This window comes from Osmerus eperlanus, chromosome 11 (assembly GCF_963692335.1).
Source record: "Osmerus eperlanus chromosome 11, fOsmEpe2.1, whole genome shotgun sequence".
NCBI lineage: Eukaryota > Metazoa > Chordata > Actinopteri > Osmeriformes > Osmeridae > Osmerus > Osmerus eperlanus.
In genome coordinates this window covers 359,662-387,436 of record NC_085028.1, presented here as the reverse complement: position 1 = coordinate 387,436, position 27,775 = coordinate 359,662, and the positions used below count along the sequence as shown (strand labels likewise).

General features: G+C 46.5%; 23 non-coding genes across 23 annotated transcripts; all 23 read left to right on the top strand.

The window, feature by feature from the left end:
- The first annotated feature begins 8,032 nt into the window (after positions 1-8,032).
- On the top strand, positions 8,033-8,105 carry trnav-cac (transfer RNA valine (anticodon CAC)). Its single transcript has one exon. It is a non-coding gene; the product is annotated as a tRNA-Val (tRNA).
- A 3,739-nt stretch (positions 8,106-11,844) lies between these two features.
- trnav-aac (transfer RNA valine (anticodon AAC)) lies at positions 11,845-11,917 on the top strand. The gene has a single exon. It is a non-coding gene; the product is annotated as a tRNA-Val (tRNA).
- A 674-nt stretch (positions 11,918-12,591) lies between these two features.
- On the top strand, positions 12,592-12,664 carry trnav-cac (transfer RNA valine (anticodon CAC)). Its single transcript has one exon. It is a non-coding gene; the product is annotated as a tRNA-Val (tRNA).
- A 337-nt stretch (positions 12,665-13,001) lies between these two features.
- Positions 13,002-13,074, top strand: trnav-aac (transfer RNA valine (anticodon AAC)). Its single transcript has one exon. It is a non-coding gene; the product is annotated as a tRNA-Val (tRNA).
- A 679-nt stretch (positions 13,075-13,753) lies between these two features.
- trnav-cac (transfer RNA valine (anticodon CAC)) lies at positions 13,754-13,826 on the top strand. The gene has a single exon. It is a non-coding gene; the product is annotated as a tRNA-Val (tRNA).
- A 337-nt stretch (positions 13,827-14,163) lies between these two features.
- trnav-aac (transfer RNA valine (anticodon AAC)) lies at positions 14,164-14,236 on the top strand. The gene has a single exon. It is a non-coding gene; the product is annotated as a tRNA-Val (tRNA).
- Positions 14,237-14,915: 679 nt separating this feature from the next.
- trnav-cac (transfer RNA valine (anticodon CAC)) lies at positions 14,916-14,988 on the top strand. The gene has a single exon. It is a non-coding gene; the product is annotated as a tRNA-Val (tRNA).
- Positions 14,989-15,325: 337 nt separating this feature from the next.
- trnav-aac (transfer RNA valine (anticodon AAC)) lies at positions 15,326-15,398 on the top strand. The gene has a single exon. It is a non-coding gene; the product is annotated as a tRNA-Val (tRNA).
- A 1,097-nt stretch (positions 15,399-16,495) lies between these two features.
- trnav-aac (transfer RNA valine (anticodon AAC)) lies at positions 16,496-16,568 on the top strand. Its single transcript has one exon. It is a non-coding gene; the product is annotated as a tRNA-Val (tRNA).
- A 686-nt stretch (positions 16,569-17,254) lies between these two features.
- Positions 17,255-17,327, top strand: trnav-cac (transfer RNA valine (anticodon CAC)). Its single transcript has one exon. It is a non-coding gene; the product is annotated as a tRNA-Val (tRNA).
- Positions 17,328-20,535: 3,208 nt separating this feature from the next.
- On the top strand, positions 20,536-20,608 carry trnav-cac (transfer RNA valine (anticodon CAC)). The gene has a single exon. It is a non-coding gene; the product is annotated as a tRNA-Val (tRNA).
- A 337-nt stretch (positions 20,609-20,945) lies between these two features.
- Positions 20,946-21,018, top strand: trnav-aac (transfer RNA valine (anticodon AAC)). The gene has a single exon. It is a non-coding gene; the product is annotated as a tRNA-Val (tRNA).
- Positions 21,019-21,711: 693 nt separating this feature from the next.
- On the top strand, positions 21,712-21,784 carry trnav-cac (transfer RNA valine (anticodon CAC)). Its single transcript has one exon. It is a non-coding gene; the product is annotated as a tRNA-Val (tRNA).
- A 338-nt stretch (positions 21,785-22,122) lies between these two features.
- Positions 22,123-22,195, top strand: trnav-aac (transfer RNA valine (anticodon AAC)). The gene has a single exon. It is a non-coding gene; the product is annotated as a tRNA-Val (tRNA).
- A 687-nt stretch (positions 22,196-22,882) lies between these two features.
- trnav-cac (transfer RNA valine (anticodon CAC)) lies at positions 22,883-22,955 on the top strand. The gene has a single exon. It is a non-coding gene; the product is annotated as a tRNA-Val (tRNA).
- A 337-nt stretch (positions 22,956-23,292) lies between these two features.
- trnav-aac (transfer RNA valine (anticodon AAC)) lies at positions 23,293-23,365 on the top strand. Its single transcript has one exon. It is a non-coding gene; the product is annotated as a tRNA-Val (tRNA).
- Positions 23,366-24,052: 687 nt separating this feature from the next.
- On the top strand, positions 24,053-24,125 carry trnav-aac (transfer RNA valine (anticodon AAC)). The gene has a single exon. It is a non-coding gene; the product is annotated as a tRNA-Val (tRNA).
- A 681-nt stretch (positions 24,126-24,806) lies between these two features.
- On the top strand, positions 24,807-24,879 carry trnav-cac (transfer RNA valine (anticodon CAC)). Its single transcript has one exon. It is a non-coding gene; the product is annotated as a tRNA-Val (tRNA).
- A 337-nt stretch (positions 24,880-25,216) lies between these two features.
- trnav-aac (transfer RNA valine (anticodon AAC)) lies at positions 25,217-25,289 on the top strand. Its single transcript has one exon. It is a non-coding gene; the product is annotated as a tRNA-Val (tRNA).
- Positions 25,290-25,971: 682 nt separating this feature from the next.
- trnav-cac (transfer RNA valine (anticodon CAC)) lies at positions 25,972-26,044 on the top strand. The gene has a single exon. It is a non-coding gene; the product is annotated as a tRNA-Val (tRNA).
- A 337-nt stretch (positions 26,045-26,381) lies between these two features.
- trnav-aac (transfer RNA valine (anticodon AAC)) lies at positions 26,382-26,454 on the top strand. Its single transcript has one exon. It is a non-coding gene; the product is annotated as a tRNA-Val (tRNA).
- A 687-nt stretch (positions 26,455-27,141) lies between these two features.
- Positions 27,142-27,214, top strand: trnav-cac (transfer RNA valine (anticodon CAC)). Its single transcript has one exon. It is a non-coding gene; the product is annotated as a tRNA-Val (tRNA).
- A 337-nt stretch (positions 27,215-27,551) lies between these two features.
- Positions 27,552-27,624, top strand: trnav-aac (transfer RNA valine (anticodon AAC)). The gene has a single exon. It is a non-coding gene; the product is annotated as a tRNA-Val (tRNA).
- Positions 27,625-27,775: the final 151 nt, after the last annotated feature.

Genomic DNA, 27,775 nt, shown 5'->3' with positions numbered 1-27,775 from the left:
AGAGGGTACAATTTCTGGGGAAATTGTAGGGTGTGCTTGCTTGCGTCGGTTGCACAGGGGTCCGTTTTTGAATGACATTTTTACAACTGATATTTCTGTATATTTTATATAAAAATGCATACTTATTATTTATAAAGATGACATATATTTAAAAGCATTTTTTTTTGCTGCTCATTTACAACTGAAAATACGAGTTTAGTGTAGAATGAAATAGATGTCTTCTCATTTCCCCTGCAAGAGGCAGCCTCATCGTTGAAACAAAACAAATAAATTGGGCAGACCGGTGTAAAAATTTACCTAATCTCTATGACTTAAACGTCATTTTAAGTTTTTCCCTTCTCATGATATTTTCAGGCATTTAGCCTACTCATTGCATTCATTCATTAATAAAGAACCCCCTTTGAAGATTATTCTACAACGTTGCCCGGCAGTAGAAGATGGAATCGCGATTCAAACAGTACCATCTGCTAACGGAAAATATGCCCCCCAAAACGTAAATAAGCTTGACATTTATTTAGTGGAAAATCGCTCATTCATAAAAAGCTCACTGGTAGCGATCATTGTCAGTAACAACGCAAAATGCGATATAGCCCTGTGTGGAGAAGCTGCCCCGGTAAATTGTACTACTACGGCACAGTACTAGACTACTGCTGTGTTCGTCTTGGTAGCGATTGCGTTGGTTGAATTGGATTTAACGTTCCGTTGTACGGTTTAAACTTAAATTAATTATTTTCATGAACAGATTGACAACGTTTAGGCTGTGGCAATGAAGTTCAGGTTAGTAGTTAGATAGACTTTTGATTTAAGTAAGGGGAGTGCCGAACATGTTCTGTCGCCGTTTGACTTCCTACAGCTGTGTAGATGTTTTTGTAGTGTCTCGCGTAGGCTACAGCGTTGCAGTGAGCAACACTGGTTTGAAACCACAGGTAATGGTAATTTCACCAACAAATCGTTTACTAATGTCAGAATAAATCCTACAACGAAAATGTATATGTGAGGAATGTTTATTTTAACGATTGAAAACAGATAACGCTACATCATAGACCACTGTAGTATGTGTAGCCCGGGCAACACAGGCTAATGTCATGATGCTAATACTTCAGTGAAATAGTAGACTGTTTCCGAAAGTAGATGTACTTCCTTAATAATATCAGCTTATATTGTACATTACACATCACAATTGTGTGTCATATCACAAAGTAAAATTAGTAAATAGTTATCACCTGGCCTCTTTGCTTGTGGCATTTCTGCAGCTGCCTTGCAGTAAAGCTATAGTTAGCCTAGCTATCTCCCAGAAGTTAACGAGCTGCTAAACTAATATTCTGCTAGAGGTAGTCACGCGAGTTTTCGTGACGTAAGTAGCGTCATTGACTGTGGTTAGCAAGTTAGCCACCGTTAGCTTCACTTTTCGACACAAAAACGTAATTTCTACTTAAACCGTGCAACGGAACGTAAATCCCAATACAAGCAACTCAATCGGTACCAGGACGAAACGTTTGACACCTAGGTTGTCTATGTAGGCCAAATATTGACTGAGTTTTAGGGGGGCAAAAATAATAATAATAATATATATGTGAGAGAACAAAGGTTGTGCCCTTGCCGAAGGCAAAGCACACCCAATAATATATATGTGAGAGAACAAAGGTTGTGCCCTTGCCGAAGGCAAAGCACACCCAATGAAACACTGTTGTTGTTGTTGTTTTTACTGTTTATTACTTCTATAGTCTTTTCCTATTTAACCTACACCAAAATCTAAAATATTTATATAAATATTTACAGAATATCCGTATTCTTCTGATAACCAGTAGCAGCTAATCAAAATATATACTTTACTGCTTTTTACAATGGGAGAAAATGAATAGTGAGCAGAATTAAGTTCAAGTTATCGTTGATGCGGCCCTCCAACACATTTCAGGTTTCTCATGTGGCCCCTTGTAAAAATTAATTACGGACCCCTGAGTTACGGAGCTGGGCCATGGAGCTAACCCATGGAGCTAGGATTTTGATGCTAGGGAGAGTGTGAGAAGATGATTTAGCCAAGGCCAAAGGGTAAGAAGGCCAAATTACAGGTGTTGGCCATCTGAAGGGCATGCGACAGCAAGGTGGGACCTGCTATAAGACTTTGAGCTATGAAATGTTAGGTCTCAGTTCAGGGAAGCGCTTTTAAACAGTAGCACTTTCTATTTTGAAATGTTTTATTTTGCTTAAAATGTTTTAGTTTGGCAGCTCAGTGAAGCACTTAAAAGATTTTTATTTTTATATACAGTATGATTATGCTTCAAATAAAAAATATATTTACCTACACCTTATTCTTGTTTAAGATCATTTACATAATATATATGAATGTACATGGAGCGTGATAAAAAGAGGGTACAATTTCTGGAAAAATTGTAGGGTGTGCTTGCTTGCGTTGGTTGCAGAGTGGTGCGTTTTTTACTGACATTTTTACAACTGATATTTCTGTTTCTTATATACTAGTGTAATAATTGGACCAATACACTGTTCCTATTGGTCTAGAAGACGTTCTCAAAAGTTAATAAGTCTGTTTATATACCTCCTGAAAGTTTGCAGAGGTAAATAAACGTTTTACGGACCTAGCAACAAGCGGTTGCCTTGGAGATGTAGCCATTGACCTTAACAACGTTGCATCTGCTCGGCAACAAAGTAGCCTAAAAAGCCCCAAAAAAAGCCTAAAACAACCAAATACGGTTTTTGCACAGGTCCGCAAACGCCCCGCAATCGCTTCCCGTTTTAAAGAAGTATCTGAAGCAGACAAAAGACGAATTGATGTTGTTGATATGATATATTTTAACATCCTCCCCCCCCCCCATTGACGAGTTCTCGTCCCACCCCACTAACACTGCCACTGACACCTTGTTAACCACTTTAACTGCATCACTTGACTCTCTCTGTCCCCTGTCAACCAGGCCTGCACGATGTTCTCCCTCCTGCCCGTGGCTTACGGATGTTATCCGTGAAGAACGGTCCACCCTTCGGGCAGCTGAGAGGAGATGGCGCAAGTCCAAAGGCGGTCCGGACCTTGATAAGTATCACTCCCTCCTCAAATCCTTCTCTTCTCACATAACTGGTGCTAAAACCCTCTACTTTCTGAACAAAATTAACTCTGCTTCAAACCCCCACAAACTTTTTTCTACCTTCTCCACGCTTCTTAACCCACCTCCCCCACCCCCTCCCTCCACCCTGACAGCAGACGACTTCTCCTCCTTCTTTGAGAAAAAAGTCGCCGACATTAGCAGTCGGCTCCCTAAGCCCACCTGTCCTACCCTCTCACCCTCCATGACAGACCCGACTAAATGTCTAAACTCTTTTTCTCCCCTGTCTGAGGCAGAGATCTCTGACCTCATTCTCTCTCATCGCCCCACCTCCTGTCCCCTTGATCCTATACCCTCCCCTCTCTTTCAAACCATCTCCCCTCCATCATAACTTTTCTTCTCCATGTCCTAAACTCCTCTCTTACCTCTGGCACCTTCCCCTCTGCCTTCAAACAGGCTAGAGTTACCCCTCTACTCAAAAAACCCTCCCTTAACCCTGCCGTTCTCCAGAACTACAGACCGGTATCACTGTTACCCTTCCTTTCAAAAACAATTGAACGTGCTGTATCTAACCAACTGTCTAACTTTCTCTCTCAGAACAACCTGCTTGACCCCAACCAATCGGGCTTCAAGACTGGCCACTCCACAGAGACTGCCCTCCTTTCAGTCACCACTGCCCTCCAGTCTGCCAGAGCGGCTTCCAGGTCATCTGTCATCATTCTGCTGGACCTTTCTGCAGCGTTTGATACGGTTAACCACCAGATCCTGCTCGCCAGACTTTCTGAGAAGGGCATCACTGGCACTGCACTCCAGTGGATCTCATCCTACCTGTCGGGAAGATCCTACCAGGTTTCCTGGGGAGGCAAACTGTCAGGCCCTCGCCAGCTCTCCACTGGTGTCCCACAGGGCTCCGTCCTTGGACCCCTCCTCTTCTCTCTGTACACCACCTCACTTGGACCAATCATCACCTCCCATGGCTTCTCCTACCACTGCTACGCTGACGACACGCAGCTGTACCTGTCGTTCCCCCCGACAGATCCGGGGATCTCAGCTAGGATTGAGGCCTGCCTCACAGACATCTCCGCCTGGATGACCGAGCACCACCTCCAGCTGAACCTCGCCAAAACAGAACTTGTCATCATCCCGGCTAAACCCTCCATCTCCCACGATCTCTCAATCACCCTGGGATCTGCGACGGTGACCCCTTCATCCTCTGCCAGGAACCTTGGGGTTACCATGGACGACGAGCTCTCCCTCACGGCCCACATTGCTGCGGTCTCCCGGTCGTGTAGATTCACCCTCTACAACATCCGGAAGATCAGGAGATACCTGTCTGAGCACTCCACCCAGCTGCTAGTCCAAGCACTTGTCCTCTCCAAGTTGGACTATTGCAACTCGCTGCTCGCTGGTCTCCCAGCATGTGCAACCCGTCCTCTTCAGAGGATTCAGAACGCAGCGGCCCGCCTGGTCTACAATCTACCCAGACGCTCCCATGTTACCCCGCTCCTCATCTCTCTCCACTGGCTACCTATCATGGCCCGTATCAGATTCAAGACCCTGGTATTGACCTTCCGAGCAGTGAACGGGACTGCACCCGTCTACATCAAGTCTCTCCTGCAGCCCTACACCCCCACCCGTCACCTACGGTCTTCTTCAGACAACCGCCTGGTGGTCCCACCGCTCAAGACCGCCCGGTCCCAACACAAGCTCTTCTCCTGTCTGGCCCCCCAGTGGTGGAATCAACTCCCCACTTCCATCAGAGACACTGACTGTCTCTCCACCTTCAAGAAAAGGCTCAAGACGCACTTGTTCCGGGAGTACAACGGTACTTAGGAATGGTTCGCTTGACCCGATGTTAGTTTCCTCAAGGATCACAATGACTCTTGCTTAGAGACTTGTTGCTCTTGTGGTTAGTGGTAACTGACTTAAATTTTTGTACTCGCTGTGATATATTGTTTTATTATTGTTGCTTGCTTTTTTTTCCCACAGGTACACTTGCACTTATAGCAGTTCATGTTGTTTAATTGTAACTTGTTTAACTACATGCTCTTATGGTTCTTCCCTTTGGCACTTATTTTGGTTGTTCACAATGTGTGCTTCATGTTTTGGCTACTCGCAATGTTTTGTGGCTATCTCGTTGTTATGATCAGTGACATATGCACTTTGTAAAGCTCTCTCTTGGAAGTCGCTTTTGATAAAAGCGTCTGCTAAATGAATAAATGTAAATATGTTGCGTTGGAGATGTAGTGACGTCACCAGTGCAAGTGCAGCTGATTGCTCTGACAACATAAGAAACCAAATGTTTACTCCTCGACAGGTCAGGAAACGCTTTGTCGCCTCGATTTGTTAAAACAATTTGTTTTTGTAAACCTCGACCTACGGTCTCGGTTAACAAACGTTTTAACAAATCTCGGTTTACAAAGGCGTTTGCAGACCTGTCAAGGAGTAAACATTTGCTGTATATTTTATATAATAATGCATACTTATTATTTATAAAGATTACATAGATTTAAATGCATATTTCTTTTGCTGCTCATTTACAACTCAAAATACTAAGAGTGAAGTGTAGAATGAAATAGTTGTCTTCTCATTTCCCAAGAGGAAATGGTGATTAGAAGCCTCATAGTTGAATCAAAACGAATAAATTTGGCAGACCGGTGTAAAAATTGACCTAATCTCTATGACTTAAACGTCCTTTCAAGTTTTTCCCTTCTCGTGATATTTTCAGCCATTTAGCCTACTCATATTGCACTCATTCATTAATAAAGAACCCCCTTTGAAGATTATTCCAAAAACGACGTTACCGTCAGTAGAGTTATCTCAGATGGAATCGCGATTCAAACAGTACCATCTGCTAACTGAAAATATGCCCCCAAAAACATAAATAAGCTTGACATTTATTTAGTAGAAAATCGCTCATTCATAAAAAGCTCACTGGTAGCGATCATTGTCAGTAACAACGCAAAATGCGATATAGCCCTGTGTGGAGAAGCTGCCCCGGTAAATTGTAATACTACGGTACAGTACTAGACTACTGCTGTGTTTGTCGGACGGCCTCGGGAAGCAGACGGGCGACGTGACGTCTGGCGTCAGAGAAACCGCGGTCGGACCCGTCTGCCAAGCGGCTGTGCGGAGGCCCTTGGGAAGCAGACGGGCCACGTTGACCTAGATTAAATTGATAAGGTGGGAACGGCGGGAGACAAATGAAACCGCAGCTGGACCTCTTCGCCGAGCCCACGGCCGAGAGGGGTCGTCGCAGGCCAACATTTCAAAGACGGCCTTTACGATTCGACGATTCTTGATCGCTCTTTGGCGGTCGAATTAGGGAGGCGTCCTTAGAATAATTTGTCCATGCAATCACGTAAGCTGTAGGCAAGTGCTACTAACACACATTCCGTGTTTTACTCATGAGCACACGCCACACAGACCTGCAACTTGGCAGAAGGGTCCGACCGCGGTTTTCTCTGACGCCTGGCCAATTCTCCCGCTGAGAGGGATCGCCAATCGTCGAATCTTAAAAGGCCGCGCGCGCGCGGTTGGACCTAAAATAAAGTGGACGAGACGAGGTCGGAGAGACGCGTCGATTTCATTTGTCTCCCTTTGTTGCGACCTTATCAATTTAATATAGGTCAACGTTGCCCGTCTCATTTCGAGGGCCGCCGCACGGCCGCTTGGCAGACAGGTCCGACCGCTGTTTTCATTTGTATGCCGCCGTTCCGACCTTATCAATTTAATCTAGGTCAACGTGGCCCGTCTGATTCCGAGGGCCTCCGCACGGACGCTTGGCAGACGGGTCCGACCGCGGTTTCTCTGAAGCCAGACGTCACACTCATTCTACCGCCGAGAGGGGTCGCTGATTGTCGAATCGTAAAGGCGTCATTAGACTCAGGAGAGATGTTGGAGGCGTGGATCTAACCTTGTCAAGGTGAGAGAGCCCAATGACGCCTACCTAATTCGACCGCCGTAATTGACAACGCAGACACTGCGGTGGGTCACAACGACCCGCGGACAGCTCCACCTAGTGTTAACTAGTGATATAACCTGATATATAAACTTCTGGGGTGGGCGGCGGGTTCATAATTGACAACGCAGACACTGCGCTGGGTCACAATGACCCGGAGACAGCTCCACCTAGTGTTAACTAGTGATATAACGTGATATATACACTTTGACAACGCAGACTTTTTTTAGTTTTAAAGGTTTTATTCACAACGGACACAACACAAGAAAGGCGTGGGGCCTAGACCCCACTCACCCAACCGACACTGACCGCACAAACCCCAATCCCAATAAACACATCATAGACACCACAATAAACCATCACCCTTCCCATCCCCCACACCCCCAGCCCCTTACACACACAAAATAACCTAACGCAGACACTGCGGTGGGTCACAATGCCCTGAGGGCAGCGCGAGTGTTCCTCCTAGTTTTAACTGTTGATATTATGTGATATACCCCTCCCCTACGTATCTACGTTTTTGTATTAGGAAGAGTCGCACCGACACGGCGGTGACAGGGTTAATACAAAAATTATAATTATTTATTTTTTATTAGGTAAAAGTATCGCTACACGACGGTGGGTCACAATGACCCGAAGGTAGCACAAGGGGTAGGTATAGTTATCGCAACACGACGATGGGTCACAATGACCCGAAGGTAGCACAAGGGGTAGGTATAGTTATCTAGAAGCCTGGTAACGAACATGCATTTGAATCAGGTGTGTTGGAGCCAAGAAACCTCTAAAAACATGCAGGACAGGGTTAAGAACCACTGATCTAAAGCATGCTGGCCTGAGGACAAGGGTTGAGAACCACTGCCTTAGACCGTCTCAGTGCCCGCTGGCTTGTTGAAGAACCATATCAACTGGTTCATAAGCCCAAATGCCCATTTGACATGATAAAGGCGTGTCCTCGCTCTGTGTCCTTGTTTGTTTGTGTGTGGGTGTGCAGTGAGATTCTGTTGTTGGCTAGGAAGAAGTTTCCGTAGTGTAGTGGTTATCACGTTCGCCTCACATGCGAAAGGTCCCCGGTTCGACACCGGGCGGAAACACGTCCCCTTTTATCAGCAGTCTCGTAAATAATTGATGTATTGTCGACAGTTACGAGTTTGTTGGAGTACCCTGGGCCCGGTTTTTCAAAAGTAATCCACTAGGATTTTGGATAACGGATTGGATCAAATCTTGAAAATGGGTTTTTCAAAAGAAAAAACGGATTACATAATCGGATTAGATCACGTAATCCAATCTTGGTTTTGATCCGGATCAAACCTTTAGTTTGGGTTTTTCAGAACTTTTTTGTAGGATTTGGATCACTTTGATCCAAAAAATCGGGATTAAACTGATCCCGTCAGAAGGGTGGATTCAGCGTGGATTTCATGCCCAAAATGTAATGAAAACTTTTAAAATGTATCAAATAATACTAAATTTGGATCATGCAGTATCTGACAAGATATCCTATTTATTCATAAGGTTTTAATTTTATTTGTACATCCGTCAGGCTACAGTGATTAGGTAGGCTTTAAGGTATTCAGCCTTTCAGTATAGGCCTACAGCAAAGTAGAAAGAGTTTGGCCTCATAAAATAATCCCCCAAACAGCTGTAAAAATTGACCAAAAACAATACATTTTATTCTGTCACTAATTGACATATATATATTCATCACAATCGAAAATATTTTTGTTTTTAGAATATTTATTAGTGATGCATGCAATGATTACAGAATAACCAAATAAATGCAAAGAATGGCAATCACTGATTTTTTAAATCCCAAACAAATCCAAATCAGAAATAGTGTCTAACTATTGCGTCCCTTGTTGCACGTCCTGTTTGCTCGTTCTGGCAGAATGCAGGAGGTTGGTTAGGGTCTCCAAGGGGCTCAGGTGCTTTATTGTCAGCACAGAGAGGGACATTGCGCTTAGTAGCGATGTTGTGCAGGACAATACAGGCAAGGGTTATGTTGCATGCTTTCCGTGGTTCCGCTCTCAGGTAGTTAAGGCATGCAAAGCGCCTCTTAAGAACTCCATTTAAACGCTCAATTGCACATCTTGCTCTGCAATGAGCAGTGTTGAAGCGTGCCTGCGCCGGTGTATTTGCTGTTAGAAAAGGAGTCATCAGCCATGGTAGGAGTGGGTAGGCACTGTCTCCTAATATTATGCCATCCGGTCGGTTGGTTTGGAGGTCTCTATATAGAGCGCTTTCCCTCAGGATGCGTGCATCATGGACAGACCCAGGCCACTTGACAACGCAGTTGGTGATGATGAGGTCAGCATCACACACAATTTGGACATTGATGCTGTGCCTCCCCTTTCTGTTTATTAACTCCCATTCATTCTCGTGAGGTGCTTGTATATGCAGATGTGTGCAGTCGATTGCTCCAATAGTATTGGGCATATTCCCCAAAAGAAAAAAGCTGCGCTTGGCCTGGGCAATATGGTTGTCCTTTGGAAAAGAAACAAATTCATTGACCAGGCTGGCCAGTGCGATTGACACATCTCTCACCACATCACACACAGCTGATTTCACCACTCCCATATAGTCACCAACATTTTGATAGAAAGTCCCACATGCATAAAATCGGAGAGCAATGAGGATCTGGTCTTCCACAGACAGACCGTGACTCCTTTGGGTTCTGTGTTGAAGTTTTGGCCTGAGAAGGTTCACAAGGTACTCTATATCAGCCTTCCCAAAGCGAAACCGGACATACAGCTCCTCAGTGGTGTATTGCTCCAGTGGCTTGGTACGTTCAACATACACCCTTTGACGGTATCCTCTCCTGGCAAAGTGGTGGTGGCGGTGGACAACACCTGCCATTTCACTGTCTCTCTGTGAATCCTCTGAGAAAGGCTGATTTATATGGCTGTGTAGTTGGTCTTTTCAAACACACCTATTACAACTGATTGGTTTTGGCTTGTGGAACCATGGACTCAAGAAGCTGTAACTTCACTGCTGCTGAAACCAATGCACTACTAGAGGGTGTTCGGTGCCATTATGGAACAATAGTGGGAAGTTTTAATTCTGCTAAGGATACCAACAAAAAGAAAAATGATGTTTGGATTTTAATCACAGAAAATGTGAATGCCATAGGGTCTGGCCAGAAGAGGACCACAGACCAAATCAAATTGCGGTGGAAGAATCTTAAGGCCAGGGCAACAAAGCACCATGCTGAAGCCAAAAACCCACAAACAGGCAACAAGCCATTTAAGAGGGGAGATTACACAGATGTGGTCCTCGACATCATTGGAGGTGAGAAGTCGCAAGCTCTCCATGGTATTCAAGGTGTTGTAGGGGATGGCGAGCCTTGGATTGAGGAGGAGGAGAATCTGACAGTTCCTCCTGAGGCTGATCCAGAGCGCGTATTTATATTGGATCTCAGCTCTGTTCCTGAGGAAGAAGCTGGATCCTCATTGGTTGAGCCAGTGGTAGTTGCCACAGGATCTCAGAGGAAAGGCTTGAAGCGCCCTTCACCAAACAAAGATGATGATTACAAGGCACTTCTGCAAAAAGAGACTGAAAGGGCAGAAGCACAGCTTCGTCTGGCAGAGGAACAACTGACTCTGACCAAACTGCAGCAAACCAAGGCCAGACTTGAGATCCGCCTCCTAAAGGCTACGCTCAGACAAGCTGGTCTCTCCACATCAGATGAGGAAGTCTGAAATTATTGTGGATTATTTGACAGTCTTTTTTTTAATTCAATACATCTATATTTGAAACTTGTTATAAATATCCTCAATGTACAGTGTTTGTGTTGTAGGTCTCAGATGAGCGGACTGCTGGAAGAGGATGGGGTGGGGGTTTTCTTGTTTTTAATTTTTTTTTAATGTGTGTGTTTTCATTTCAAATAAAAATAAACTTATATTGACCCCACACTGGCTATTCTACTTGTTGCTCTTTATATATGGTTCTACATTGTGATTTCCTATCCTGTTTGAGCACTGGTTATCCAGATTTGGTGATCCTGAAAAGTTCCTATCCGGATCAGATTGATCCAATACGATGTTGCTTTGAAAAACTGGCTCAAAAGTAAGATGGATTACGTGATCACGGATCGCAAAAAAAAGGATTACTAAATCCGGATCAATTTTATCCGGATTGAACCTTTTGAAAAACCGGGCCCTGGTGCCACATGCTCCGTCGTTTTCTGTAGAGCTTGGTAAGGGTCCAATCAGGTCTAACACATGCAGAACAGGGAAACCTGAGGTCCAGGATTGGGAAAGGTTGCTTTGGACAATCTCATTTGTTGCTAGCTTGCTGAAGAAGAGTATCAACTAGTTCATGAGCCCAAATGCCCATGTCAAGATTTGAAATGTGTGTCCTTGTTCTGTTTCCTTGTTACTTGCGTGTTTGTGTGTGCACTGGGCTTCTGTCTTTCAGGAGTTGGCAGTTTCCGTAGCGTAGCGGTTATCACGTTTGCTTAACACGTGAAAGGTCCCTTGTTCGAGACCGGGCGGAAACATGTCCCATTTTATCAGCAGTCTCGTAAATAATTGATGCATTGTCGACAGTTACAAGTTTGTTGGAGTACCCTGGTGCCACATGCTCCGTCGTTTTCTGTAGAGCTTGGTAAGGGTCCAATCAGGTCTTACACATGCAGAGCAGGGAAACCTGAGGTCCAGGATTGGGAAAGGTTGCTTTGGACAATCTCATTTGTTGCTAGCTTGCTGAAGAAGAGTATCAACTAGTTCATGAGCTGAAATGCCCATGTCAAGATTTTAAATGTGTGTCCTTGTTCTGTTTCCTTGTTACTTGCGTGTTTGTGTGTGCACTGGGCATTCTGTCTTTCAGGAGTAGGCAGTTTCCGTAGTGTAGCGGTTATCACGTTCGCTTAACATGCGAAAGGTCCCCGGTTCGAGACCGGGCGGAAACTTCTGCATCTTTCCTCGGTTTTCGTCCAATGGCGATCCTCTCGAGAGTAGTTAATGTCCCATGTAGTCCCAATGTCCCAAGAAGTCCTATGATTCAGTGGAGTTGACATGTCATTCTTTGAAATGGGAAGTCAGCTACCCTGGTGCCACTTGTGCGGATTCGCCTTTTAAGCCGTTCCGTTGTTTCTACCAGTCGGTAGAATCCCGTTCAGCAAGATTACCATGAATGTCATGGGCCAAGGACCTTTGTTACTTCTGAGACCTTCAGACCTGTCGTTCGCGATCCTGGTCCCACCTGCCCTGCCCTGCATGTTTGAGATGTTTCCCTGCTCCAACACACCCAATTCAAATAAGTGGGTCGTTATGTAGCTCTCTAGAAGCCTGGTAACGAACATGCATTTGAATCAGGTGTGTTGGAGCCAAGAAACCTCTAAAAACATGCAGGACAGGGGTTCCCTGAGGACAGGGTTAAGAACCACTGATCTAAAGCATCCTGGCCTGAGGACAAGGGTTGCGAACCACTGCCTTAGACCGTCTCAGTGCCCGCTGACTTGTTGAAGAACCATATCAACTGGTTCATGAGCCCAAATGCCCATTTGACATGATAAAGGCGTGTCCTCGTTCTGTGTCCTTGTTTGTGTGTGTGCAGTGAGATTCTGTTGTTGGTTAGGAAGACGTTTCCGTAGTGTAGTGGTTATCACGTTCGCCTCACACGCGAAAGGTCCCCGGTTCGAGACCGGGCGGAAACATGTCCCCTTTTATCAGAAGTCTCGTAAATAATTGATGCATTGTCGACAGTTACAAGTTTGTTGGAGTACCCTGGTGCCACATGCTCCGTCGTTTTCTGTAGAGCTTGGTAAGGGTCCAATCAGGTCTAACGCATGCAGAGCAGGGAAACCTGAGGTCCAGGATTGGGAAAGGTTGCTTTGAACAATCTCATTTGTTGCTAGCTTGCTGAAAAAGAGTATCAACTAGTTCATGAGCCGAAATTCCCATGTCAAGATTTTAAATATGTGTCCTTGTTCTGTTTCCTTGTTACTTGCGTGTTTGTGTGTGCACTGGGCTTCTGTCTTTCAGGAGTTGGCAGTTTCCGTAGTGTAGCGGTTATCACGTTCGCTTAACACGCGAAATGTCCCTGGTTCGAGACCGGGTGGAAACTTCTGCATCTTTCCTCGGTTTTCGTCCAATGGCGATCCTCTCGAGAGTAGTTAATGTCCCATGTAGTCCCAATGTCCCAAGAAGTCCCATGATTCAGTGGAGTTGACATGTGATTCTTTGAAATGGGAAGTCAGCTACCCTGGTGCCACTTGTGCGGATTCGCCTTTTAAGCCGTTCCGTTGTTTCTACCAGTCGGTAGAATCCCGTTCAGCAAGATTACCATGAATGTCATGGGCCAAGGACCTTTGTTACTTCTGAGACCTTCAGACCTGTCGTTCGCGATCCTGGTCCCACCTGCCCTGCCCTGCCCTGCATGTTTGAGATGTTTCCCTGCTCCAACACACCCAATTCAAATAAGTGGGTCGTTATGTAGCTCTCTAGAAGCCTGGTAACGAACATGCATTTGAATCAGGTGTGTTGGAGCCAAGAAACCTCTAAAAACATGCAGGACAGGGGTTCCCTGAGGACAGGGTTAAGAACCACTGATCTAAAGCATCCTGGCCTGAGGACAAGGGTTGCGAACCACTGCCTTAGACCGTCTCAGTGCCCGCTGACTTGTTGAAGAACCATATCAACTGGTTCATGAGCCCAAATGCCCATTTGACATGATAAAGGCGTGTCCTCGTTCTGTGTCCTTGTTTGTGTGTGTGCAGTGAGATTCTGTTGTTGGTTAGGAAGAAGTTTCCGTAGTGTAGTGGTTATCACGTTCGCCTCACACGCGAAAGGTCCCTGGTTCGAGACCGGGCGGAAACATGTCCCCTTTTATCAGAAGTCTCGTAAATAATTGATGCATTGTCGACAGTTACAAGTTTGTTGGAGTACCCTGGTGCCACATGCTCCGTCGTTTTCTGTAGAGCTTGGTAAGGGTCCAATCAGGTCTAACGCATGCAGAGCAGGGAAACCTGAGGTCCAGGATTGGGAAAGGTTGCTTTGAACAATCTCATTTGTTGCTAGCTTGCTGAAAAAGAGTATCAACTAGTTCATGAGCCGAAATTCCCATGTCAAGATTTTAAATATGTGTCCTTGTTCTGTTTCCTTGTTACTTGCGTGTTTGTGTGTGCACTGGGCTTCTGTCTTTCAGGAGTTGGCAGTTTCCGTAGTGTAGCGGTTATCACGTTCGCTTAACACGCGAAATGTCCCTGGTTCGAGACCGGGTGGAAACTTCTGCATCTTTCCTCGGTTTTCGTCCAATGGCGATCCTCTCGAGAGTAGTTAATGTCCCATGTAGTCCCAATGTCCCAAGAAGTCCCATGATTCAGTGGAGTTGACATGTGATTCTTTGAAATGGGAAGTCAGCTACCCTGGTGCCACTTGTGCGGATTCGCCTTTTAAGCCGTTCCGTTGTTTCTACCAGTCGGTAGAATCCCGTTCAGCAAGATTACCATGAATGTCATGGGCCAAGGACCTTTGTTACTTCTGAGACCTTCAGACCTGTCGTTCGCGATCCTGGTCCCACCTGCCCTGCCCTGCCCTGCATGTTTGAGATGTTTCCCTGCTCCAACACACCCAATTCAAATAAGTGGGTCGTTATGTAGCTCTCTAGAAGCCTGGTAACGAACATGCATTTGAATCAGGTGTGTTGGAGCCAAGAAACCTCTAAAAACATGCAGGACAGGGGTTCCCTGAGGACAGGGTTAAGAACCACTGATCTAAAGCATCCTGGCCTGAGGACAAGGGTTGCGAACCACTGCCTTAGACCGTCTCAGTGCCCGCTGACTTGTTGAAGAACCATATCAACTGGTTCATGAGCCCAAATGCCCATTTGACATGATAAAGGCGTGTCCTCGTTCTGTGTCCTTGTTTGTGTGTGTGCAGTGAGATTCTGTTGTTGGTTAGGAAGAAGTTTCCGTAGTGTAGTGGTTATCACGTTCGCCTCACACGCGAAAGGTCCCTGGTTCGAGACCGGGCGGAAACATGTCCCCTTTTATCAGAAGTCTCGTAAATAATTGATGCATTGTCGACAGTTACAAGTTTGTTGGAGTACCCTGGTGCCACATGCTCCGTCGTTTTCTGTAGAGCTTGGTAAGGGTCCAATCAGGTCTAACGCATGCAGAGCAGGGAAACCTGAGGTCCAGGATTGGGAAAGGTTGCTTTGAACAATCTCATTTGTTGCTAGCTTGCTGAAAAAGAGTATCAACTAGTTCATGAGCCGAAATTCCCATGTCAAGATTTTAAATATGTGTCCTTGTTCTGTTTCCTTGTTACTTGCGTGTTTGTGTGTGCACTGGGCTTCTGTCTTTCAGGAGTTGGCAGTTTCCGTAGTGTAGCGGTTATCACGTTCGCTTAACACGCGAAAGGTCCCTGGTTCGAGACCGGGTGGAAACTTCTGCATCTTTCCTCGGTTTTCGTCCAATGGCGATCCTCTCGAGAGTAGTTAATGTCCCATGTAGTCCCAATGTCCCAAGAAGTCCCATGATTCAGTGGAGTTGACATGTGATTCTTTGAAATGGGAAGTCAGCTACCCTGGTGCCACTTGTGCGGATTCGCCTTTTAAGCCGTTCCGTTGTTTCTACCAGTCGGTAGAATCCCGTTCAGCAAGATTACCATGAATGTCATGGGCCAAGGACCTTTGTTACTTCTGAGACCTTCAGACCAGTCGTTCGCGATCCTGGTCCCACCTGCCCTGCCCTGCCCTGCATGTTTGAGATGTTTCCCTGCTCCAACACACCCGATTCAAATAAGTGGGTCGTTATGTAGCTCTCTAGAAGCCTGGTAACGAACATGCATTTGAATCAGGTGTGTTGGAGCCAAGAAACCTCTAAAAACATGCAGGACAGGGGTTCCCTGAGGACAGGGTTAAGAACCACTGATCTAAAGCATGCTGGCCTGAGGACAAGGGTTGAGAACCACTGCCTTAGACCGTCTCAGTGCCCGCTGACTTGTTGAAGAACCATATCAACTGGTTCATGAGCCCAAATGCCCATTTGACATGATAAAGGCGTGTCCTCGTTCTGTGTCCTTGTTTGTGTGTGTGTGGGTGTGCAGTGAGATTCTATAGTTGGTTAGAAAGAAGTTTCAGTAGTGTAGTGGTTATCAAGTTCGCCTCACACGCGAAAGGTCCCCGGTACGAGACCGGGCGGAAACATGTCCCCTTTTATCAGCAGTCTCGTAAATAATTGATGCATTGTCGACAGTTACAAGTTTGTTGGAGTACCCTGGTGCCACATGCTCCGTCGTTTTCTGTAGAGCTTGGTAAGGGTCCAATCAGGTCTAACGCATGCAGAGCAGGGAAACCTGAGGTCCAGGATTGGGAAAGGTTGCTTTGGACAATCTCATTTGTTGCTAGCTTGCTGAAGAAGAGTATCAACTAGTTCATGAGCCGAAATGCCCATGTCAAGATTTTAAATGTGTGTCCTTGTTCTGTTTCCTTGTTACTTGCGTGTTTGTGTGTGCACTGGGCTTCTGTCTTTCAGGAGTAGGCAGTTTCCGTAGTGTAGCGGTTATCACGTTCGCTTAACACGCGAAAGGTCCCAGGTTCGAGACCGGGTGGAAACTTCTGCATCTTTCCTCAGTTTTCGTCCAATGGCAATCCTCTCGAGAGTAGTTAATGTCCCATGTAGTCCCAATGTCCCAAGAAGTCCCATGATTCAGTGGAGTTGACATGTCATTCTTTGAAATGGGAAGTCAGCTACCCTGGTGCCACTTGTGCGGATTCGCCTTTTAAGCCGTTCCGTTGTTTCTACCAGTCGGTAGAATCCCGTTCAGCAAGATTACCATGAATGTCATGGGCCAAGGACCTTTGTTACTTCTGAGACCTTCAGACCAGTCGTTCGCGATCCTGGTCCCACCTGCCCTACCTGCCCTGCATGTTTGAGATGTTTCCCTGCTCCAACACACCCGATTCAAATAAGTGGGTCGTTATGTAGCTCTCTAGAAGCCTTGTAACGAACATGCATTTGAATCAGGTGTGTTGGAGCCAAGAAACCTCTAAAAACATGCAGGACAGGGGTTCCCTGAGGACAGGGTTAAGAACCACTGATCTAAAGCATGCTGGCCTGAGGACAAGGGTTGAGAACCACTGCCTTAGACCGTCTCAGTCCCCGCTGACTTGTTGAAGAACCATATCAACTGGTTCATGAGCCCAAATGCCCATTTGACATGATAAAGGCGTGTCCTTGTTCTCTGTCCTTGTTTGTGTGTGTGTGGGTGTGCAGTGAGATTCTGTTGTTGGTTAGGAAGAAGTTTCCGTAGTGCAGTGGTTATCACGTTCGCCTCACACGCGAAAGGTTCCCGGTTCGAGACCGGGCGGAAACATGTCCCCTTTTATCAGCAGTCTCGTAAATAATTGATGCATTGTCGACAGTTACAAGTTTGTTGGAGTACCCTGGTGCCACATGCTCCGTCGTTTTTTGTAGAGCTTGGTAAGGGTCCAATCAGGTCTAACGCATGCAGAGCAGGGAAACCTGAGGTCCAGGATTGGGAAAGGTTGCTTTGAACAATCTCATTTGTTGCTAGCTTGCTGAAGAAGAGTATCAACTAGTTCATGAGCCGAAATGCCCATGTCAAGATTTTAAATGTGTGTCCTTGTTCTGTTTCCTTGTTACTTGCGTGTTTGTGTGTGCACTGGGCTTCTGTCTTTCAGGAGTTGGAAGTTTCCATAGTGTAGCGGTTATCACGTTTGCTTAACACGCGAAAGGTCCCTTGTTCGATACCGGGCGGAAACTTCTACATCTTTCCTTGGTTTTCATCCAATGGCGATCCTCTCGAGAGTAGTTAATGTCCCATGTAGTCCCAATGTCCCAAGAAGTCCCATGATTCAGTGGAGTTGACATGTCATTCTATGAAAAGGGAAGTCAGTGCCACTTGTGCGGATTCGCCTTTTAAGCCGTTCCATTGTTTCTACCAGTCGGTAGAATCCAGTTCAGCAAGATTACCATGAATGTCATGGGCCAAGGACCTTTGTTACTTCTGAGACCTTCAGACCAGTCGTTCGCGATCCTGGTCCCACCTGCCCTGCCCTGCATGTTTGAGATGTTTCCCTGCTCCAACACACCCGATTCAAATAAGTGGTTCGTTATGTAGCTCTCTAGAAGCCTTGTAACGAACATGCATTTGAATCAGGTGTGTTGGAGCCAAGAAACCTCTAAAAACATGCAGGACAGGGGTTCCCGTGCATCATGGACAGACCCAGGCCACTTGACAACGCAGTTGGTGATGATGAGGTCAGCATCACACACAATTTGGACATTGATGCTGTGCCTCCCCTTTCTGTTTATTAACTCCCATTCATTCTCATGAGGTGCTTGTATATGCAGATGTGTGCAGTCGATTGCTCCAATAGTATTGGGCATATTCCCCAAAAGAAAAAAGCTGCGCTTGGCCTGGGAAATCTGGTTGTCCTTTGGAAAAGAAACAAATTCATTGACCAGGCTGGCCAGTGCGATTGACACATCTCTCACCACATCACACACAGCTGATTTCACCACTCCCATATAGTCACCAACATTTTGATAGAAAGTCCCACATGCATAAAATCGGAGAGCAATGAGGATCTGGTCTTCCACAGACAGACCGTGACTCCTTTGGGTTCTGTGTTGAAGTTTTGGCCTGAGAAGGTTCACAAGGTACTCTATATCAGCCTTCCCAAAGCGAAACCGGACATACAGCTCCTCAGTGGTGTATTGCTCCAGTGGCTTGGTACGTTCAACATACACCCTTTGACGGTATCCTCTCCTGGCAAAGTGGTGGTGGCGGTGGACAACACCTGCCATTTCACTGTCTCTCTGTGAATCCTCTGAGAAAGGCTGATTTATATGGCTGTGTAGTTGGTCTTTTCAAACACACCTATTACAACTGATTGGTTTTGGCTTGTGGAACCATGGACTCAAGAAGCTGTAACTTCACTGCTGCTGAAACCAATGCACTACTAGAGGGTGTTCGGTGCCATTATGGAACAATAGTGGGAAGTTTTAATTCTGCTAAGGATACCAACAAAAAGAAAAATGATGTTTGGATTTTAATCACAGAAAATGTGAATGCCATAGGGTCTGGCCAGAAGAGGACCACAGACCAAATCAAATTGCGGTGGAAGAATCTTAAGGCCAGGGCAACAAAGCACCATGCTGAAGCCAAAAACCCACAAACAGGCAACAAGCCATTTAAGAGGGGAGATTACACAGATGTGGTCCTCGACATCATTGGAGGTGAGAAGTCGCAAGCTCTCCATGGTATTCAAGGTGTTGTAGGGGATGGCGAGCCTTGGATTGAGGAGGAGGAGAATCTGCCAGTTCCTCCTGAGGCTGATCCAGAGCGCGTATTTATATTGGATCTCAGCTGTTCCTGAGGAAGAAGCTGGATCCTCATTGGTTGAGCCAGTGGTAGTTGCCACAGGATCTCAGAGGAAAGGCTTGAAGCGCCCTTCACCAAACAAAGATGATGATTACAAGGCACTTCTGCAAAAAGAGACTGAAAGGGCAGAAGCACAGCTTCGTCTGGCAGAGGAACAACTGACTCTGACCAAACTGCAGCAAACCAAGGCCAGACTTGAGATCCGCCTCCTAAAGGCTACGCTCAGACAAGCTGGTCTCTTCACATCAGATGAGGAAGTCTGAAATTATTGTGGATTATTTGACAGTCTTTTTTTTATTCAATACATCTATATTTGAAACTTGTTATAAATATCCTCAATGTACAGTGTTTGTGTTGTAGGTCTCAGATGAGCGGACTGCTGGAAGAGGATGGGGTGGGGGTTTTCTTGTTTTTAGTTTTTTTTAAATGTGTGTGTTTTTATTTCAAATAAAAATAAACTTATATTGACCCCACACTGGCTATTCTACTTGTTGCTCTTTATATATGGTTCTACATTGTGATTTCCTATCCTGTTTGAGCACTGGTTATCCAGATTTGGTGATCCTGAAAAGTTCCTATCCGGATCAGATTGATCCAATACGATGTTGCTTTGAAAAACTGGCTCAAAAGTAAGATGGATTACGTGATCACGGATCGCAAAAAAAAGGATTACTGAATCCGGATCAATTTTATCCGGATTGAACCTTTTGAAAAACCGGGCCCTGGTGCCACATGCTCCGTCGTTTTCTGTAGAGCTTGGTAAGGGTCCAATCAGGTCTAACACATGCAGAACAGGGAAACCTGAGGTCCAGGATTGGGAAAGGTTGCTTTGGACAATCTCATTTGTTGCTAGCTTGCTGAAGAAGAGTATCAACTAGTTCATGAGCCCAAATGCCCATGTCAAGATTTTAAATGTATGTCCTTGTTCTGTTGGACAGGGGTTCCCTGTCGGACAGGGTTAAGAACCACTGATCTAAAGCATGCTGGCCTGAGGACAAGGGTTGAGAACCACTGCCTTAGACCGTCTCAGTGCCCGCTGACTTGTTGAAGAACCATATCAACTGGTTCATGAGCCCAAATGCCCATTTGACATGATAAAGGCGTGTCCTCGTTCTGTGTCCTTGTTTGTGTGTGTGTGGGTGTGCAGTGAGATTCTGTTGTTGCTTAGGAAGAAGTTTCCGTAGTGTAGTGGTTATCACGTTCGCCTCACACGCGAAAGGTCCCCGGTTCGAGACCGGGAGGAAACATGTCCCCTTTTATCAGCAGTCTCGTAAATAATTGATGCATTGTCGACAGTTACAAGTTTGTTGGAGTACCCTGGTGCCACATGCTCCGTCATTTTCTGTAGAGCTTGGTAAGGGTCCAATCATGTCTAACGCATGCAGAGCAGGGAAACCTGAGGTCCAGGATTGGGAAAGGTTGCTTTGGACAATCTCATTTGTTGCTAGCTTGCTGAAGAAGAGTATCAACTAGTTCATGAGCCGAAATGCCCATGTCAAGATTTTAAATGTGTGTCCTTGTTCTGTTTCCTTGTTACTTGCGTGTTTGTGTGTGCACTGGGCTTCTGTCTTTCAGGAGTTGGCAGTTTCCGTAGTGTAGCGGTTATCACGTTCGCTTAACACGCAAAAGGTACCCGGTTCGAGACCGGGTGGAAACTTCTGCATCTTTCCTCGGTTTTCGTCCAATGGCGATCCTCTCGAGAGTAGTTAATGTCCCATGTAGTCCCAATGTCCCAAGAAGTCCCATGATTCAGTGGAGTTGACATGTCATTCTTTGAAATGGGAAGTCAGCTACCCTGGTGCCACTTGTGCGGATTCGCCTTTTAAGCCGTTCCGTTGTTTCTACCAGTCGGTAGAATCCCGTTCAGCAAGATTACCATGAATGTCATGGGCCAAGGACCTTTGTTACTTCTGAGACCTTCAGACCAGTCGTTCGCGATCCTGGTCCCACCTGCCCTGCCCTGCCCTGCATGTTTGAGATGTTTCCCTGCTCCAACACACCCGATTCAAATAAGTGGGTCGTTATGTAGCTCTCTAGAAGCCTGGTAACGAACATGCATTTGAATCAAGTGTGTTGGAGCCAAGAAACCTCTAAAAACATGCAGGACAGGGGTTCCCTGAGGACAGGGTTAAGAACCACTGATCTAAAGCATGCTGGCCTGAGGACAAGGGTTGAGAACCACTGCCTTAGACCGTCTCAGTGCCCGCTGACTTGTTGAAGAACCATATCAACTGGTTCATGAGCCCAAATGCCCATTTGACATGATAAAGGCGTGTCCTCGTTCTGTGTCCTTGTTTGTGTTTGTGTGTGTGTGGGTGTCCAGTGAGATTCTGTTGTTGGTTAGGAAGAAGTTTCCGTAGTGTAGTGGTTATCACGTTCGCCTCACACGCGAAAGGTCCCCAGTTCGAGACCGGGCGGAAACATGTCCCCCTTTTATCAGCAGTCTCGTAAATAATTGATGCGTTGTCGACAGTTACAAGTTTGTTGGAGTACCCTGGTGCCACATGCTCCATCGTTTTCTGTAGAGCTTGGTAAGGGTCCAATCAGGTCTAACACATGCAGAGCAGGGAAACCTGAGGTCCAGGATTGGGAAAGGTTGCTTTGGACAATCTCATTTGTTTCTAGCTTGCTGAAGAAGAGTATCAACTAGTTCATGAGCCGAAATGCCCATGTCAAGATTTTAAATGTGTGTCCTTGTTCTGTTTCCTTGTTACTTGCGTGTTTGTGTGTGCACTGGGCTTCTGTCTTTCAGGAGTTGGCAGTTTCCGTAGTGTAGCGGTTATCACGTTCGCTTAACACGCGAAAGGTCCCGGGTTCGAGACCGGGCGGAAACTTCTGCATCTTTCCTCGGTTTTCGTCCAATGGCGATCCTCTCGAGAATAGTTAATGTCCCATGTAGTCCCAATGTCCCAAGAAGTCCCATGATTCAGTGGAGTTGACATGTCATTCTTTGAAATGGGAAGTCAGCTACCCTGGTGCCAATTGTGCGGATTTGCCTTTTAAGTCGTTCCGTTGTTTCTACCAGTCGGTAGAATCCCGTTCAGCAAGATTACCATGAATGTCATGGGCCAAGGACCTTTGTTACTTCTGAGACCTTCAGACCAGTAGTTCGCGATCCTGGTCCCACCTGCCCTGCCCTGCCCTGCATGTTTGAGATGTTTCCCTGCTCCAACACACCCGATTCAAATAAGTGGGTCGTTATGTAGCTCTCTAGAAGCCTGGTAACGAACATGCATTTGAATCAGGTGTGTTGGAGCCAAGAAACCTCTAAAAACATGCAGGACAGGGGTTCCCTGAGGACAGGGTTAAGAACCACTGATCTAAAGCATCCTGGCCTGAGGACAAGGGTTGCAAACCACTGCCTTAGACCGTCTCAGTGCCCGCTGACTTGTTGAAGAACCATATCAACTGGTTCATGAGCCCAAATGCCCATTTGACATGATAAAGGCGTGTCCTCGTTCTGTGTCCTTGTTTGTGTGTGTGTGGGTGTGCAGTGAGATTCTGTTGTTGGTTAGGAAGAAGTTTCCGTAGTGTAGTGGTTATCACGTTCGCCTCACACGCGAAAGGTCCCCGGTTCGAGACCGGGCGGAAAAATGTCCCCTTTTATCAGCAGTCTCGTAAATAATTGATGCATTGTCGACAGTTACAAGTTTGTTGGAGTACCCTGGTGCCACATGCTCCGTCGTTTTCTGTAGAGCTTGGTAAGGGTCCAATCAGGTCTAACGCATGCAGAGCAGGGAAACCTGAGGTCCAGGATTGGGAAAGGTTGCTTTGGACAATCTCATTTGTTGCTAGCTTGCTGAAGAAGAGTATCAACTAGTTCATGAGCCGAAATGCCCATGTCAAGATTTTAAATGTGTGTCCTTGTTCTGTTTCCTTGTTACTTGCGTGTTTGTGTGTGCACTGGGCTTCTGTCTTTCAGGAGTTGGCAGTTTCCGTAGTGTAGCGGTTATCACGTTCGCTTAACACGCAAAAGGTCCCCGGTTCGAGACCGGGTGGAAACTTCTGCATCTTTCCTCTGTTTTCGTCCAATGGCGATCCTCTCGAGAGTAGTTAATGTCCCATGTAGTCCCAATGTCCCAAGAAGTCCCATGATTCAGTGGAGTTGACATGTCATTCTTTGAAATGGGAAGTCAGCTGCCCTGGTGCCACTTGTGCGGATTCGCCTTTTAAGCCGTCCTGTTGTTTCTACCAGTCGGTAGAATCCCGTTCAGCAAGAATACCACGAATGTCATGGGCCAAGGACCTTTGTTACTTCTGAGACCTTCAGACCAGTCGTTCGCGATCCTGGTCCCACCTGCCCTGCCCTGCCCTGCATGTTTGAGATGTTTCCCTGCTCCAACACACCCGATTCAAATAAGTGGGTCGTTATGTAGCTCTCTAGAAGCCTGGTAACGAACATGCATTTGAATCAGGTGTGTTGGAGCCAAGAAACCTCTAAAAACATGCAGGACAGGGGTTCCCTGAGAACAGGGTTAAGAACCACTGATCTAAAGCATCCTGGCCTGAGGACAAGGGTTGCGAACCACTGCCTTAGACCGTCTCAGTGCCCGCTGACTTGTTGAAGATCCATATCAACTGGTTCAAGAGCCCAAATGCCCATTTGACATGATAAAGGCGTGTCCTCGTTCTGTGTCCTTGTTTGTGTGTGTGTGGGTGTGCAGTGAGATTCTATTGTTGGTTAGGCAGACGTTTCCGTAGTGTAGCGGTTATCACGTTCGCTTAACATGCAAAAGGTCCCCGGTTCGAGACCGGGTGGAAACTTCTGCATCTTTCCTCTGTTTTCGTCCAATGGCGATCCTCTCGAGAGTAGTTAATGTCCCATGTAGTCCCAATGTCCCAAGAAGTCCCATGATTCAGTGGAGTTGACATGTCATTCTTTTAAAAAGAGAAGTCAGCTACCCTGGTGCCACTTGTGCGGATTCGCCTTTTAAGCCGTTCCGTTGTTTCTACCAGTCGGTAGAATCCCGTTCAGCAAGATTACCATGAATGTCATGGGCCAAGGACCTTTGTTACTTCTGAGACCTTCAGACCAGTCGTTCGCGATCCTGGTCCCACCTGCCCTGCCCTGCATGTTTGAGATGTTTCCCTGCTCCAACACACCCGATTCAAATAAGTGGGTCGTTATGTAGCTCTCTAGAAGCCTGGTAACGAACATGCATTTGAATCAGGTGTGTTGGAGCCAAGAAACCTCTAAAAACATGCAGGACAGGGGTTCCCTGAGGACAGGGTTAAGAACCACTGATCTAAAGCATGCTGGCCTGAGGACAAGGGTTGAGAACCACTGCCTTAGACCGTCTCAGTGCCCGCTGACTTGTTGAAGAACCATATCAACTGGTTCATGAGCCCAAATGCCCATTTGACATGATAAAGGCGTGTCCTCGTTCTGTCTTTGTTTGTGTGTGTGTGGGTGTGCAGTGAGATTCTGTTGTTGGTTAGGAAGAAGTTTCCGTAGTGTAGTGGTTATCAAGTTCGCTTCACACGCGAAAGGTCCCCGGTTCGAGACCGGGCGGAAACATGTCCCCTTTTATCAGCAGTCTCGTAAATAATTGATGCATTGTCGACAGTTACAAGTTTGTTGGAGTACCCTGGTGCCACATGCTCCGTCGTTTTCTCTAGAGCTTGGTAAGGGTCCAATCAGGTCTAACGCATGCAGAGCAGGGAAACCTGAGGTCCAGGATTGGGAAAGGTTGCTTTGGACAATCTCATTTGTTGCTAGCTTGCTGAAGAAGAGTATCAACTAGTTCATGAGCCGAAATGCCCATGTCAAGATTTTAAATGTGTGTCCTTGTTCTGTTTCCTTGTTACTTGCGTGTTTGTGTGTGCACTGGGCTTCTGTCTTTCAGGAGTTGGCAGTTTCCGTAGTGTAGCGGTTATCACGTTCGCTTAACACGCAAAAGGTCCCCGGTTCGAGACCGGGTGGAAACTTCTGCATCTTTCCTCGGTTTTCGTCCAATGGCGATCCTCTCGAGAGTAGTTAATGTCCCATGTAGTCCCAATGTCCCAAGAAGTCCCATGATTCAGTGGAGTTGACATGTCATTCTTTGAAATGGGAAGTCAGCTACCCTGGTGCCACTTGTGCGGATTCGCCTTTTAAGCCGTTCCGTTGTTTCTACCAGTCGGTAGAATCCCGTTCAGCAAGATTACCATGAACGTCATGGGCCAAGGACCTTTGTTACTTCTGAGACCTTCAGACCAGTCGTTCGCGATCCTGGTCCCACCTGCCCTGCCCTGCATGTTTGAGATGTTTCCCTGCTCCAACACACCCGATTCAAATAAGTGGGTCGTTATGTAGCTCTCTAGAAGCCTGGTAACGAACATGCATTTGAATCAGGTGTGTTGGAGCCAAGAAACCTCTAAAAACATGCAGGACAGGGGTTCCCTGAGGACAGGGTTAAGAACCACTGATCTAAAGCATGCTGGCCTGAGGACAAGGGTTGAGAACCACTGCCTTAGACCGTCTCAGTGCCCGCTGACTTGTTGAAGAACCATATCAACTGGTTCATGAGCCCAAATGCCCATTTGACATGATAAAGGCGTGTCCTCGTTCTGTGTCCTTGTTTGTGTGTGTGTGGGTGTGCAGTGAGATTCTGTTGTTGGTTAGGAAGAAGTTTCCGTAGTGTAGTGGTTATCACGTTCGCCTCACACGCGAAAGGTCCCCGGTTCGAAACCGGGCGGAAACATGTCCCCTTTTATCAGCAGTCTCGTAAATAATTGATGCATTGTCGACAGTTACAAGTTTGTTGGAGTACCCTGGTGCCACATGCTCCGTCGTTTTCTCTAGAGCTTGGTAAGGGTCCAATCAGGTCTAACGCATGCAGAGCAGGGAAACCTGAGGTCCAGGATTGGGAAAGGTTGCTTTGGACAATCTCATTTGTTGCTAGCTTGCTGAAGAAGAGTATCAACTAGTTCATGAGCCGAAATGCCCATGTCAAGATTTTAAATGTGTGTCCTTGTTCTGTTTCCTTGTTACTTGCGTGTTTGTGTGTGCACTGGGCTTCTGTCTTTCAGGAGTTGGCAGTTTCCGTAGTGTAGCGGTTATCACGTTCGCTTAACACGCAAAAGGTCCCCGGTTCGAGACCGGGTGGAAACTTCTGCATCTTTCCTCGGTTTTCGTCCAATGGCGATCCTCTCGAGAGTAGTTAATGTCCCATGTAGTCCCAATGTCCCAAGAAGTCCCATGATTCAGTGGAGTTGACATGTCATTCTTTGAAATGGGAAGTCAGCTACCCTGGTGCCACTTGTGCGGATTCGCCTTTTAAGCCGTTCCGTTGTTTCTACCAGTCGGTAGAATCCCGTTCAGCAAGATTACCATGAATGTCATGGGCCAAGGACCTTTGTTACTTCTGAGACCTTCAGACCAGTAGTTCGCGATCCTGGTCCCACCTGCCCTGCCCTGCCCTGCATGTTTGAGATGTTTCCCTGCTCCAACACACCCGATTCAAATAAGTGGGTCGTTATGTAGCTCTCTAGAAGCCTGGTAACGAACATGCATTTGAATCAGGTGTGTTGGAGCCAAGAAACCTCTAAAAACATGCAGGACAGGGGTTCCCTGAGGACAGGGTTAAGAACCACTGATCTAAAGCATCCTGGCCTGAGGACAAGGGTTGCAAACCACTGCCTTAGACCGTCTCAGTGCCCGCTGACTTGTTGAAGAACCATATCAACTGGTTCATGAGCCCAAATGCCCATTTGACATGATAAAGGCGTGTCCTCGTTCTGTGTCCTTGTTTGTGTGTGTGTGGGTGTGCAGTGAGATTCTGTTGTTGGTTAGGAAGAAGTTTCCGTAGTGTAGTGGTTATCACGTTCGCCTCACACGCGAAAGGTCCCCGGTTCGAGACCGGGCGGAAAAATGTCCCCTTTTATCAGCAGTCTCGTAAATAATTGATGCATTGTCGACAGTTACAAGTTTGTTGGAGTACCCTGGTGCCACATGCTCCGTCGTTTTCTGTAGAGCTTGGTAAGGGTCCAATCAGGTCTAACGCATGCAGAGCAGGGAAACCTGAGGTCCAGGATTGGGAAAGGTTGCTTTGGACAATCTCATTTGTTGCTAGCTTGCTGAAGAAGAGTATCAACTAGTTCATGAGCCGAAATGCCCATGTCAAGATTTTAAATGTGTGTCCTTGTTCTGTTTCCTTGTTACTTGCGTGTTTGTGTGTGCACTGGGCTTCTGTCTTTCAGGAGTTGGCAGTTTCCGTAGTGTAGCGGTTATCACGTTCGCTTAACACGCAAAAGGTCCCCGGTTCGAGACCGGGTGGAAACTTCTGCATCTTTCCTCTGTTTTCGTCCAATGGCGATCCTCTCGAGAGTAGTTAATGTCCCATGTAGTCCCAATGTCCCAAGAAGTCCCATGATTCAGTGGAGTTGACATGTCATTCTTTGAAATGGGAAGTCAGCTGCCCTGGTGCCACTTG